Raw genomic sequence first — 14,648 nt, forward strand, 5'->3', positions numbered from 1 at the left:
AGAATAATGTGAGATGAATATTGTTAGATACTTATGATACCTAGCAGAGTAGACGAGGCATAGAAAAGGGAAGCAGGTGATCAGAAAATGGAATCGATGCGTAGAAAATAGAGCAAGTGATCAGTGAATAGAAGCAAGGCATAGAAAAGTAGACGAGTGGTTGCTGAATAAAGTCATTAGACAAGCACAAGTGAAGTTGGAATCGATTGTGATAAGGCAAGTACTTCCAAGCCTTTCTCAAAATATGGTACAAATATTTCTAAACTCTCTCCTGACATATTGTTAAGTATTCAAAATAACACTGTTTTATATTGTAAGTACTTTTGAATCATTCAGCCTTGAACTTGAGCCACATCATTTGATCTTTGAGCCGTAAGCCTTATTCTTTGTGAACCATTTCTTGTTGAATTACCAGATACTAACCCACACAAATACGATACTACCCCATAAATATATATTCATCATATACCAAACACTGGAACAAAATTGTTTAAACATACCAAAACTTTTATACTCAACCATACCCTGTGACACCAAAGAACTAAACCTTGTAAAATCATTGTTCATCTAATACCCGATTCTCCTACAGGTTGATGGCCATTTCCTATATACTTTGATATTCCCTCGTGATACTCATGCATTGTACCATGCTTTTATACAAATGTTTTATTACTGTTGATTATGATCTTGTTTTATTGAGTTATATTGTTTATCATATTGAACTGCTTTAGAATTGGATAGTTTTCTTTAGGTGGACCAGATTCGTGGTCAAACCAGATTCGTGGTCTGACCAGATTCGTGGTCGAATTAGGCCAATGTGTGCCTTGGATCCAGTTTATAGAGCAAAGTTGTGTGCCTTGCTCGGGGTTAGTGCGTGACTGATCAGCAGCCTAACCTTATTTTTTTTAAACTTAAAATGAATATCCAATTCTAATGATTGTTTAACAAGAATCTTAATTCCTCTGAATCATCTCTCTTGATCATTGATTAACCTCAGTTATTGTTATTGTGACTTGTTGAGCTAGTTAGCTCACTCTTGCGAATCTTTTTATGTATTCTACAGTTAAGAAGGATACGGTTGATAGCGAGGTTTCCCAGTTCAATGTACGAGCTAGGATTCCAGATTGAGTTGGATCGAGCTAGCAGGAGCTTACTTCGGTAGTGAGATAGTAAGATTGTAAGAATAATTTTATTATCAGTTGTAATTTGAATTAGTTGAGATTTGGTACGTTGTAATAAAAGTTAAGGTTGTGGCTTGTTTTCATACTTTAACCTGTTGCGATCCGTGGTTATGAAAAGCAGGGTCATTGCAAATAATATTTGATATACAGGTTTATATATTGGGTATGTGTTGTGGACCCCAAACTTCTGACCCGGGTTTGGAGGGCGCCACAGGTATCATATATGATATCTGGTCTACTTGTAGTTAAATAGAGTAAAGAGCCAATCATACCTCTGTAGTTAGTAATATCTACTGATGCTCCGGTATCTTTATCTAACTTGGTGGCAGTGGCCATGGGAGTTGATGCAGTAGAACTATCTTGCATTCCAAATTTCTTGAGTAGATTTCTGGTGTACTTGGATTGACTGATAAAAGTACTTTCTTCAGTTTGTTTGACTTGAAGTCCCGGAAAATAACTCAACTCTCCCATCATACTCATTTGATTTCTTGACTGCATTAACTTGGAAAATCTTTCACAAAGTTTTGTATTTGTAGAGCCAAAGATGATATCATCAACATATATCTGTACCAAAAGTAAGTCCTTTCCATGGTTGAGGTAGAATAAAGTCTTGTCAATTATGCCTCTGTGAAATCCACTTTCTAGAAGGAATTCAGCTAGAGGCTCATACAATGCTCTAGGAGCTTGCTTAAGGTCATAAAGTGCTTTGTCAAGCCTGTAGACATGATTTGGAAATTTTGGATCTACAAAGTCTGGAGGTTGTTCAACATATACCTCTTCTTCCAATTCTCCATTAAGAAAAGCACTTTTCACATCCATTTGTAAGACTTTAAACTTCTTGTGAGCAGCATAAGCCAAAAAAATTCTTCATAGTCAATACCCTCCTATTGAGAGTAACCTTTAGAAACCATCCTTGCTTTATTTCTTATAATTATGCCATCACTATCAGTTTTATTTCTGAACACCCATTTTGTACCAACAATTGTTATGTCCTTTGGTCTTGCTACTAGGGTCCATACTGTATTTCTTTCCAATTCATTTAACTTTTCATGCATTGCTTGCACCCAATCAGCATCTTGAAGAGCTTCTTCCACTTTCTTTGGTTCAGTCTAAGGTAGAAAGGAATGATACAAACATTCATTTATTGTTGTTGTTCTAGTTCTGACACCTGCTTCAGGATATCCAATTATTAAGTCAGGTGTGTGTGATTTAGTCCACTTCCTTGCAGATGGAAGTTGATCTCTAGAACTGGATCCTCCCCCATGATCCATGATATCTCCATCAGCATTTTCTGATGCTCCCCCTGAAGTTATGCTCTCCGAGATTTCAGAATTTGAGTTGGATCCTTCAGGAATTGAAGAATTAGAGTTTCCAGAATTGTCAGAATTTGGCTCACCAGAACTTGATGAATCAGAACTTGAAAAGCCAGTGACTGGTTCTGATGCTTCTTGAGAGTCTTGAGATATGGTATGATCATCAGCTTGCTCCCCCTGAACAAGTGCATTTTCTTTTGGAGCAGTTACCACAGTTTCAATGACATCAAAATTTAACCCGTCAGAACTTACAGGATCAGGATTTAGGTCATCAGAATTTACATCTTCATTTTCAAATCTCAGCTGATCATGATCATTGAAATCTTCAAGTACAATAATCTTTTTATCATCAAAAGATACATTGATATATTCCATGACAACCCTTGTTCTTAAATTGTAGACTCTGAAGGCTTTTCTGAAAAGTTGATATCCAACAAAAATTCCTTCATCAGCTTTTAGGTCAAATTTTGACAGCTTTTCGGGATAAGTCTTAAGAACAAAACACTTGCATCCAAATACATGAAAGTATTTCAGATTTGGCTTCTTTTTCTTCACCATCTCATATGGTGTTTTTCCATGCTTGTTTATGAGTGTAGCATTCTATGTAAAATAAGCAGTCTGCACAGCTTCAGCCCAAAAATAGGTTGGTAGCTTTGCTTCATCAAGCATAGTTCGTGCAGCTTCAATAAGAGTCCTGTTCTTTCTTTCCACAACTCCATTCTGCTGTGGAGTTCCAGGTGCAGAAAATTCCTGCTTTATTCCTTGATCTTTGCAGAACTCTTCCATGATTGAATTCTTGAACTCAGTGCCATTATCACTTCTTATTATTTTAACAGAATCTTAGACTAACTTATCCAGCTGTCTGACATGATCAGTTAGAGTAGATGCAGTTTCATTCTTCTTGTGCAAGAAATACACCCAAGTGTATTTTGTGAACTCGTCCACTATAACCATAACATATTTCTTCTTTGCAATATACATGACATTGACTGGACCAAATAGATCAACAAGCAGTAAGTGATAAGGCTCAAGAATTGAGGATTCAGTTTTGCTCTTGAATGAAGATTTTCTTTATTTTGCCTTTTGACATGAGTCACAAAGACCATCAGGAGCAAATATTGATTTTAGCAGTCCTCTCACAAGATCTTTCTTTACTAGCTCATTTATGTTGTTAAAATTTAAATGAGAGAGTCTTTTATGCCAATTTTAGCTTTCTTCAATTGATGCTCAGCTAAACAAACAGATTACAGAACTATCAGAATTTGTTGAAAGTCTGGCTTCATAAATGTTACCATATTTGTAACCTTTCAGAACCACTTTGCCTCTAGCATTACTTACAACTTTACAGTGTTCTTTAAAGAAATCCACATGATAACCTCTATCACAGATTTGACTCACACTAAGCAGAATGTGTTTAAGTCCTGAGACAAAAGCTACTGATTCAATTATGACATTCCCAAGATTGATATTGCCATATCCCAGAGTCTTTCCCTTGTTGCCATCTCTATAAGAAACTCATTGGCCAGCTTTCTCCATAAAGTCTGATAGCAGGGCTTTATTTCCAGTCATACATCCTGAAAATTCACTGTCCAGTACTAGGATGTTTTTCCTGTTGCCCTGCAATCACAAAGACCACTATTGATTAGTTTTAAGGACCCAGACTTGCTTGGATCCTTTGGCCTTGTTAAGTTTGTTAGCATTAGCAGCGGATTTAGTTTCAGAGTTTATGCTAACATGGTTTTTATCAGACTTTATATCAGACTTTGCATCAGAATTTACACTAGAAGGAATTACACTAACTTTCTTTAAAGAAGGTTTTATTTCATAATAATCATAGTACAAACTATGATATTCCTTACAAGTATAAATAGAATGCCATAAACTACCATAATGAAAACAAGGATTTTATGGTTTAAACCTAACAGACTGACTCTTAACTCCTGATCTAGGAGGTAAAGAGTTTATATCTTTATTTACCCTGTAAAAAGAAGCAAGATGGTTAGAGTTTCCACAATTATAGCATTTCTTTCTAGGAGCATTAGGAACAGGCATATAATTATTACTTTTATTCACACTTTCCTTTCCATTCCTATTTTTCCTAGCTTCCTTTACCTTGTTCACATTTTTAATCTCTTTCAGCTTATACTTAAGCTGCTACTTTGTCATTAAGCCAATGTTTACCAAAGCTGGTTTATCCTGTTTTAATTTGTCATAAGTTGACTTTTCTTTGACTTCTGTTTTAGAGTCTTTCATCTCTTCAGAATCAGACACAACAGTTTTTGTAACAAATTTAATAGGATTTACCTTTGGCTTTTCAGTGTGTTTGATAACAATTGGCTTAATTGGCAAAGTCCCTTTCTCACTTTTACTATCTTTATAACCTAACCCCTCTTTCCAATTTCCACTACTTAAAATATAAACAGAGTTATTTTGCCTGAGTTAGTCCAAGTCCTGGTGATTTCTCTTTCTTTTTCTAATTCAGTTTTTAGATAATCATTCTGTTTAAGCAATTCATTCTTAACATACACAACATTATCTCTCTCTGTCTTAATAGTGTTCATCTTGACTAACTCTTCTTCAAGATAGCTATTTCTGTTTTTGTACTTTACATTTTCAGATTTTAATCTTTCATTCTTTAAAGTCTGATCTCTATAGCTAATATAAATATTTTTCAGAAATAATCTCAATTCAGTAATATCTTCTATCAAAATCAAGAGTTGATAGAGGTACCTCTAGTTCAGCAGCATCAGAATTGCTATCAGCATTTGCCATTAAGGCATAGTTCAACTCTTTTTCAGATTTTGAAGTGTCTGCCCAGTTTTTCTTCTTTGTGATAAGTGCCTGGCCTTTATCACCTTTTTCTTTCTTACAATCAGGAGAAATGTGGCATCTTTCACCACAATTATAACATTTGACATTTGAGTTGTCTCATCTGTCAAACTTTCCTCCTTTGCCTTCAGTCTTTCTGAACCCTTTCTTGTCAGAATTTCCACCTTTCCTGGAAAACTTCTTACCCTTTCTGAATTTCTTGTAGGCTATCTTTGTGATACCCTTCACCATAAGAGCACACAGTTGCATCATCTCTGCATCAACATCCACTTCAGATAAATTTTCAGGTTCTGAATCATCATCATAAGAATCTAATGACTCTGAAACAGACTGTATGATGAGAGCCTTTCATTTTACCTTCCTAGAGACAATTGGATTTTCTTTAGTCTTTAAAGAAACTGTCTTAGACTTCCCTCCATGCCTCTTCTTTCTTTGTTCCATCTCAAGTTCATGAGTCTTGAGCATCCCATAGATTTCATCAAAAGACATATCAGCAAGTTCATAGTTATCTCTTATTGTAGTAGCTTTCAAATCCCACTTTCCAGGAAGAGCTAGTAGGAATTTCATATTTGAATCTTCTGGATCATATTACTTATCCACTAGTGACAGATCATTCAATAGCTTTGTGAATCTGTCATAAGTATCAGTTAGTAACTCATCAGATTTTGAGTCAAAGTGCTCATACTCCTGTGTGAATATTGTCTTCCTGTTCTTATTGATGGCATTGGTTCCTTGACATCTCACTTCCAATGCCTCCCAGATTTCTTTTGCAGTCTTGCATCCAATTCAACCTGTTTGACATGACATTTTCAAGTGCACTATGAAGCAAGTGTCTTACTTTTGCATCCTTGCCTAGTGAAGAGATGTCTTCAGTGGTGAGTTCTCTCTTTTCTTTGGGAATCATCTTCTGTGGCTCATTCCCAATTGCAACAGAAAGCTTTGTGGGCTTGTACGGACCATCATAAATTCTGTCTAAATATTCTGGATATGTAGCTTCCAGAAACATGGCCATCTTCACACTCCATACAGGGTACTCAGACACCCTGAGCATAGGAACCCTGATGGTTTCATATATACTGGTGTTTTGAATGGGTTGAACCTTTGCAGGTTCTTGATGGTCTTGTGTTTTTGATTGATCAGACATGATTGATTATTTGTTTGGATCTTAAGTATTTGTAAGCTTAACAGATTGGCTCTGATACCACTTGTTAGGCTTCAATGATACTATAGAAGGGGGTTGAATATAGTATCTACAATCAATTCGATTATAAACACAAGTATGTAACAAAAAACAAGTTTATTCAATATATCAAACTCTGTTACAGTAGGTTTAATCTACTCTCTCAGTGATGTATGATATCACTAAGAGCTGCTAGGGTTACAATGAATAATATTCTCGTGAATGATAACACATATAATGTAAATCCTAATATGTGTTTATATACTACACATTTACAAGATATCTCCTAATTGATATGATATGTTCTGTTTCCTAAAATACATCAATCAGAGATTATCTACTGTAGTCTTTTAGCTGTATAACTCTCCAAGCATATTTTCTTTTGTTTAATCCAGATCCTCTCCTGTAAATTAGCCGCTTTTCATCCCTGAAGTGTATCCGTACTTAAGTTCGGATGTAAGTCCTGATGGCTTAAGTTCTGATAAGTTCCTATCTTCAGTAAGTTCTGATTTCCAGTTAAGTTATGATATTACGTTCTGAAATTAAACAAATCAGATTAGACATGACATCACAAATATATCTAATAACAGTCCTCTCTGACGTACCTGAATATCCTGATGATGCCATCTGATAATATACCAAAGAAAGAAGAAAGGTCACTAAATCATCCTAGAACTAATACCTTCCTATCCGAATCTTATCTAAATCCTAAAACTACTCTTCCTAGTTGACTATTCCTATCCTATGTGATATCTTTATCTTATCTTAACCCTAATATTCTTATTTTCGGGGACCAAACCTACAGCTCTGATGCCAAACTTGTAACGCCCTCCAGACTCGGGGTATAAGTCTGGGGGTTACTAGCTAATCTTCAAACATGTACAACCTGAATAATAATAATAAAGAAATATATCTAAACCCCTTTAACACTAACCAAGATCTTTTTAGGCTGAAGTATGAAAACAAGAACCACTAACTACTTTATTACAAACCATATTTATAATCTTACAAACTCTCTTTATTATGAACCATTGTCTAACCAGTTTTAAACTAATTTCATCTTTTATTCAAACACACTCACATTAACTATCTACACTCCACCTGTTAGGGAAACTCAAAGCTTTCTTCCCGGATTAGGATCAATACCTTGGGTATGAGAGGATCCCGAGGCTTGACCCGCTTCTTTACCACTCGAGTCCTGATGGGTTTCATATTCCTTCTTAATTGAAAATAATAAGGTGAATAACAACAAAATGGGGTGAGCCAAAAATTGCTCAACAAGTCCGCAAAATATAAACAGTGTTAAAGCAATTTAAATGAATAGGTAATCTGGGTACATCTGTAAAGATATAACCCCACGAGAATAGAAAGAACGCCACTGCTGGCGAATGCAAACGAACTAAACTGGACACAAGTTTGCATCTATACCCTGTTGATCAGCCAGGATACAATACAGATCTATATCCCACTATATAGATCCAGTCGGGCACCCATGCACTACGGCCCATCTCAAGGATCCGGTTATGTCCCGGTCCTTAGGATTAAGTAAGACTTAATCCCCAAAATATCACTATCTAGTCCATGAAGTAGCAACCGGAACAATCGGTATACTTTGATATATTCTAATCACCAAAATATACCAATGTGTATGCGTATCAATTGGAATATGAATAAGGAATTCAAAGGAAAAGGAGAAATCAAGAATCGAAATAAAATATAAACAAGAGAATAACAAGTGTGTATCAGTGTTTATGAACAAGAATCAAAAGAGCGCAAGCGTGATATAAATCTGAAGAAATATCACTATTCTGAAATTAGAATAGGGGAAAAACTTGCCTTCTGGGTGACTCACTTCAAATACGTCACCTTCGTCTATCACCGACTCAATCTGCCTTACTGGCTTAGCTTCTGTTAGATAAATAAACTAGTTTAGTCATTTCATACTACAATTGCATCTCAAACCAACTTCACATCGTTCCTATTATCTACCCATGCGCTTATGATTGACTCGTATATTATATATTAGCAAGTAAGACTCAATTAACCACATAATATACATAAGCAAATAAGCCACATAATCATTGTTATAGTTAAAATAATTTTTAGAATCAAACTCGACTAGCTGATCGCTTAACTCATCAATATCTGACTCGTTTCCTATTTTTCGGAATTTATTGGACTCGTCTCGGCACACGATTCGGCTTATAATCAAATAAATACAAAGTCAACTAATTTCTAGAAGGAATTAAGTTTTAATATTATTTTTAATGAAAATAATTCATTTTTATGAGTGAAATGGCTTTCGTTTCACTCGAATCGGACTAATGGTCTAATTATTATCAATTAAACACAAATTATTCAATATAAATAATTATCACTAATTATTAAACCCTAAAATAAGTATTTAATAAAATCAGAACTAAAAATAATTTTTCTATAATTTTTAGAATTAAAATGAATTTATTATGATTTATTGAAAATTATTTGATTAATTATCAAAATAATTAATCATTTTTAAATAATTAATAAATAATAAGTAAATAATAAATAAATAATAAATAATAAATAAATAAATAATAAATAATAAATAATTAAGAAAATAATTGAAACTGATTTTTAGAAAATATTTCAGAATTATTTATAATATAAATCAACTAATTAAATAATTAATTAATCAATTTATAAAATAAATAAAACTGATTTTTAAAATTAATAAAAATATAAAGTAAAAATAATTTCCAGAAACACTTGTCAGAAAATTAATTCTGACAATTTCAGATCAAAACCGGTAAACCAAACGGGTCAACCGGGTCACAATCCGGGTCATGAAGAACATGACCGGATTTTTCCAGAATTCGGCCACCGGCCAGGATTCCGGCCAGCCAAAATTAGGCAAAAAACACAACTGTTTGATGTGTTTTTCACAGGGTTTCAATTCCACTCAACTGCAGCAAATCATCTCCGGCCAAAACATCCCTGAATCCTCAACTCCGATCAAAACCGACATGAACTCCGGCCAAAATATGAAATCACAGAATCGTACATGAAAGTCAATGCTTTATATTGCAAAACAAAGCTAAGAACATGTACAATCCAAGCCCTAACATCACAAGAACCAAATATTCACAGAAATTAAGAAGCTATGTTTTGAAAATTGAGTATAAACCCTAATAATCGAACTTTGCTATCCAGGTATCGTTTGTTCAATTAAACACCATTAATCGATTACAAATAACATCAGGAAGCTATATCAATCATCAAAACATCATAATAACCCTAGAATCAAAAAGCCCTAATTCGAACATAAACCCTAGAAATCGAAAATTAAAAATAACGAATTAAAACGTGAAATTGATACTGGAAATGGAAAGAACATATCAAAACCTTCGATTTGAGTACTTGAATCACACGATTTGATGTTGTAATCAGTGAGAAATCACGGCTTGAATTCCTGACCCGACCTTGCTCTTCCCGACCCGATTTTAGAGAATTTTCAGAATTTTGTTGATTTTTAATGATTAATTATAATTAATTAAATAAAAATTAGGCTATTTATAGTAGTAAAATTAATACTCCTAATTAAAATTAAGGTCCTAATTCTACATCTTTTAAAATTAATAAGCTCCTAATCTTATAATTTTTTATTGTTAAAATTTAATTTATATATATTTTATATATACAATATATATGTTAAAATTTCCCAAAAATTGTGAATAATGCAAAAATACAAAAAATGGTTTAAATGAAAGTCCTATGATTTTATAAAAATAAAAATGTGATTTTTGTGGGGTTTTTAACATCCAATGGGGCCCGGAAAAGTCATTTTTCGTGAAACAAGAAAATTTGTAAAATACTTAGATGTTCAGAATAACGTGATGGTAAAAGCTGTTTGATGAAAAATAAGGCCCATTATTTTATTTGAAATAACTGCTTTAAAATCATGATTCGGGTCGTATAACTTTTGATATGAAAGCTATAAATGCAAAATATAAATATCTGAAAAATATCTTAAAAATACAGGGAGGACACAGAATGCACGTAACACATAACAATTAGGGTTTGACAGTTAATTACACATAAATGATACATTAACACACATAATTTATTATCATTATGATATAATATAGACGTAATTTTCCCACACGTTACAACTCTAGCCACACTTGAAACATTTGAATTTTGACTTGTGAACCATATTTCTATTTGGCTTGGTTACTCCAAAATTCTTCTTGAATTTAAGCTTGGAAAACCTTCTGGATAGAAAAGCTAGATGTTCATCTAAGTCATCCATATCATCTTGACTACGATGATCTTCAAGTTCAGCTACTAGCTCTTTTCCCTTGCCTTCACAAACTCTAGGGTTTAGTGTAGAATCCGCAGCTTCAACCTTTATCTCTTTCTCTTTCTCTTACTCAGCAACCAATGCAATGGACCCTCCTTTATTTCTTCCTTTCTCTTGCTTCTCATCTTGCTCTATTTCAAGCTCATAGGTCTTTAAAATCCCATACAGTCTATCCAAGGTAAATTCATTATAATCTTGGGAATTTCTAAATGAGACTGTCATAGGCTTCCATTCCTTTGGCAGAGATCTAATGAATTTGAGGTTTGAGTCTTTTGTCTGATATACTCTTCCATGCAACTTTAGAGCATTTAGTAGTTTTTAAAATCTACTAAATATGTCAGTGAGTGACTCACTTTCTTCACTATAAAAATGCTCATATTGCTGAATCAGGAGTTGCATATTGTTTACCCTTACCTGCTCAGTTCCATCACATATAATTTGAATAGTATCCCAGACATCCTTAGCAGTTTTACAGTTTATGATGTTGTCAATTATGTTACCATCAACACCATTAAACAGAATATTCATGGCCTTCTTATCCTTATGAACTTGTTCAATATCTGGATCATACCATTCTGCTCTAGGCTTTGGGATGGATGGCTCATTTCCTGTAGCAGCTCTCATAGGAACATGAGGACCTTTTTCAATGCAGTCCACATATTCTTCATTGTTAGGTCACACAACACTATAGAAGGGGGTTGAATATAGTGTTTATGCAATCAAATCGATTTCAACACAAGTATGTAACAAAGATTAAGTATATTCAAATAAACTCTGTTACAATAGAACTGTTGTTCTCTCTCAGTGATGAACAATATCACTAAGAGCTGTTAGTTTTCAATGTATAATCTTCTCGATAATGATAACGCATATAGTGTAAACCCTAAGCTGTGTTTATGTAATATCTGGGAAAATTATGTGAATATTATATGTTAAATAAATAAATATTATGTGTGTAAAAATTTAAAGTGATTATTGCCTTGATATTAGATGTTATAGTTGTTATATGTGTTTCCGTGCGGGCCAGAAAATTTTTTGATTGATTAATACATGTTTAAACTGCAGTTATATGAATCGATCTTCAATTTGGACTTGCATTTATTAGCATCTCTATCAAGATATTCGTTTTATTTTATTTTATGCGTGTTTGAATGCATTTTATGCTTATTCGGGTTTTCCTATTAATTTCAGCATCGTTTTGTTCTTCAAAAATCAGCGGACCGGGACCCCACCGGGACGTTAAAGTCCATAAAATTCATGTTTTTATTTTCATAAAATTTTACGTATTTCAAATATTCAATATTTTGGTATTTTTGAATTATTCGCAATTTTTGGGGAATTTTGACATTAATTTTGTATTTTATTGATTTTAAAATTATTCCCCTTAATTATTATTTTGGGGCCTATTAATTTTAATTTACGAATAAAACACAAAGTAATCAAATACAAGTATTTAAAAACTTTTTGGTGGATTGAATTTATCCACCAAAGATATATATTAATTTGAGAACTCTGTGATGCAAGGGATTTGCACACAGTTGCTTACAAGTTGAACTATTAAGAACAAAGAAATTCTTTACAGATCTCAGGTAATTGCTTAGTAACTTGGATACTGTCCTACTTACTACACTTGGTTTATATATCACCAAGTTACATGATAAAAAAATAAACAAATAAGATAAAATATTTCTAGTCTAATTTCATGCTCCTTTATTTCTCAATCTAGCATCTTTGAATATCCTCAGTCAAGCATGGAAATGGAAATGCTTCTTTGTTCCCTAAAACCTGATAATAGGCTGCCACATTCCTTTTGCATACAATCAACCAAAAAAAAATACCACCATAAGAGGTAGCTTAGGGGCCCATTCATAAAGCCACTTGTGACTGTCATGTCACTATCAACTGCTCTTTTGAATTTGATTATCCGTTGGAATTCAGTTAGATCATCCGTTGAAGCTTTGTTGGATCATTCATTGAGACATTGGTTGATTATCCGTTGAAGCCTTGTGGAACATCCATTGAGGCTATCTTCATGGCAGTTGACTCCATTTCATTTTGACAAGATTACAAGGCATCTAATATTTATAATTAGCCGACCTATCTTACATATCAATCTAGTAGTCAACATGACTTAAAAAATTCTACAACATCTAGTTCTCTAAGGCATTACAATATGCAGAAATGTGCTACTAAACTTATTAATGTATAAGCTACCCTTTTAAGTTTCAACGGTTGTTAAAAGTGATCATCCGTTGAAGGCTACAAAATTACTGAATTAAATCTACTAAGTGTTTTGTTTAACTTATCATCAAGTACATAACATATTCCTAACAACAAGAAAATTCTTGAGTTCCTTGATGTTTGGACAGACATAAGCCACTCCCTTGTGTGGATAGAGATATCCTTTTGGAAAAGCAGCTTCTTGAGCTTTTTATAATTCCCTAAGCAAGAGAGTGTCTTCGTTGATTACTTTATTAACTTTTTCAATGAATATGTCAATTTAGATGCCCTTCTTGATGTAAGAAAATTTAGGGACACCTGCATGCATCTGTCTACACATGAATCATTGATGTTTATCACAACTCTCTTTTCTTGAAAATTACCCTTGGTCACCAAAATCACCCTTATGAAGTTTATGGTCTTGTTCAAAGCCCTCTTGTAGGTGATGAAGTTATTGTTAAGAGAAACCCTGAGAGCCTTTAGTAGATCTTCAAATTTCTTGCTTAGACTAGGTCCCTCAGCTGCTTTGATAATTCTCTACATCCCAACATCAACTTCAACTATTTGAGATTTGCATTTATTAGCAGCTTGAGCTTGAACAGATGTAGATGTTTGGGATGATTTTACTAACCTAGCCTCTGTCTTCCTCTTAGTCTTGTTGGCAGGGATGATAAGAGGTGTAGGGATTTCAGGTCTCATAGCTTCTGGAAGTGCAAGCAGTTGAATGTTGAGTGCACCGATGATGGCCCCCAAAGACATATAATTTTGCATTTGTAGATGCTTATGGGAGTCCACCAAGGTTTGAATACCAGCCTGCTGACTTTGAACCATGGATGTAAGTTGGGAGACTTGATTTGTTAGAGACTCATTGGCTGACTGTAGGGTAGAGACCTGAGATTGAAGAGCCTAGTTTTGCAGGTTTGTTGATGTAGATATGGGTTGTTGAGAGCTTGAAGAAACCGAGGTACCAGATGTGGCTTTCACAACTTCCTTGATGCCTTCCATGAAAAGAGCAGATGGCTCATACCTGCTTTGATGAAGTTGGTCTAGCTTGAGTCTAGTGTCATTAGATTTGGTAATGTGCTGTTGAACCACTTCATGCAAAGCCACAAAAGATTGCCTTAGATTCTTGATATTTGTATCTACAGAAGTGAGATCAAATCTTGACATTTGTTTTGCAAAAGTATGGAATCTTAATTGGATCTTGACTTGTGAAGGAATAATTTCATCCATTTTCTTCCTTACCATCTTTCTGATATTGTCTTGATGACCAGTCAATTCTAGTACTTTACCAAATAGGTGAAAAGTTTTGATTTGAGCCTTGTAGACTTTATTGACTGCATCATACACTTCTTGTGGAGTCAGGACCTTGGCATTACTCCTTAAAATTGTGACATATTCCTTCATGACGCTTCCCAAGATTTGATCCATCTCTAATGTGAAGTCTTTAGAAAACCAGGCATCTACATTGCCATCCTGCTCAGCCTCATTCACTATTTTCTACTTTTTCTTTTCAACATCTTCATTATAGCTTAGCAGAACTGTTTGATAGTCTTGATTTGTCATGTCTGAAGTGAGCAGAT

Source organism: Apium graveolens, chromosome 11 (genome assembly GCF_009905375.1).
Source record: "Apium graveolens cultivar Ventura chromosome 11, ASM990537v1, whole genome shotgun sequence".
Taxonomy (NCBI): domain Eukaryota; kingdom Viridiplantae; phylum Streptophyta; class Magnoliopsida; order Apiales; family Apiaceae; genus Apium; species Apium graveolens.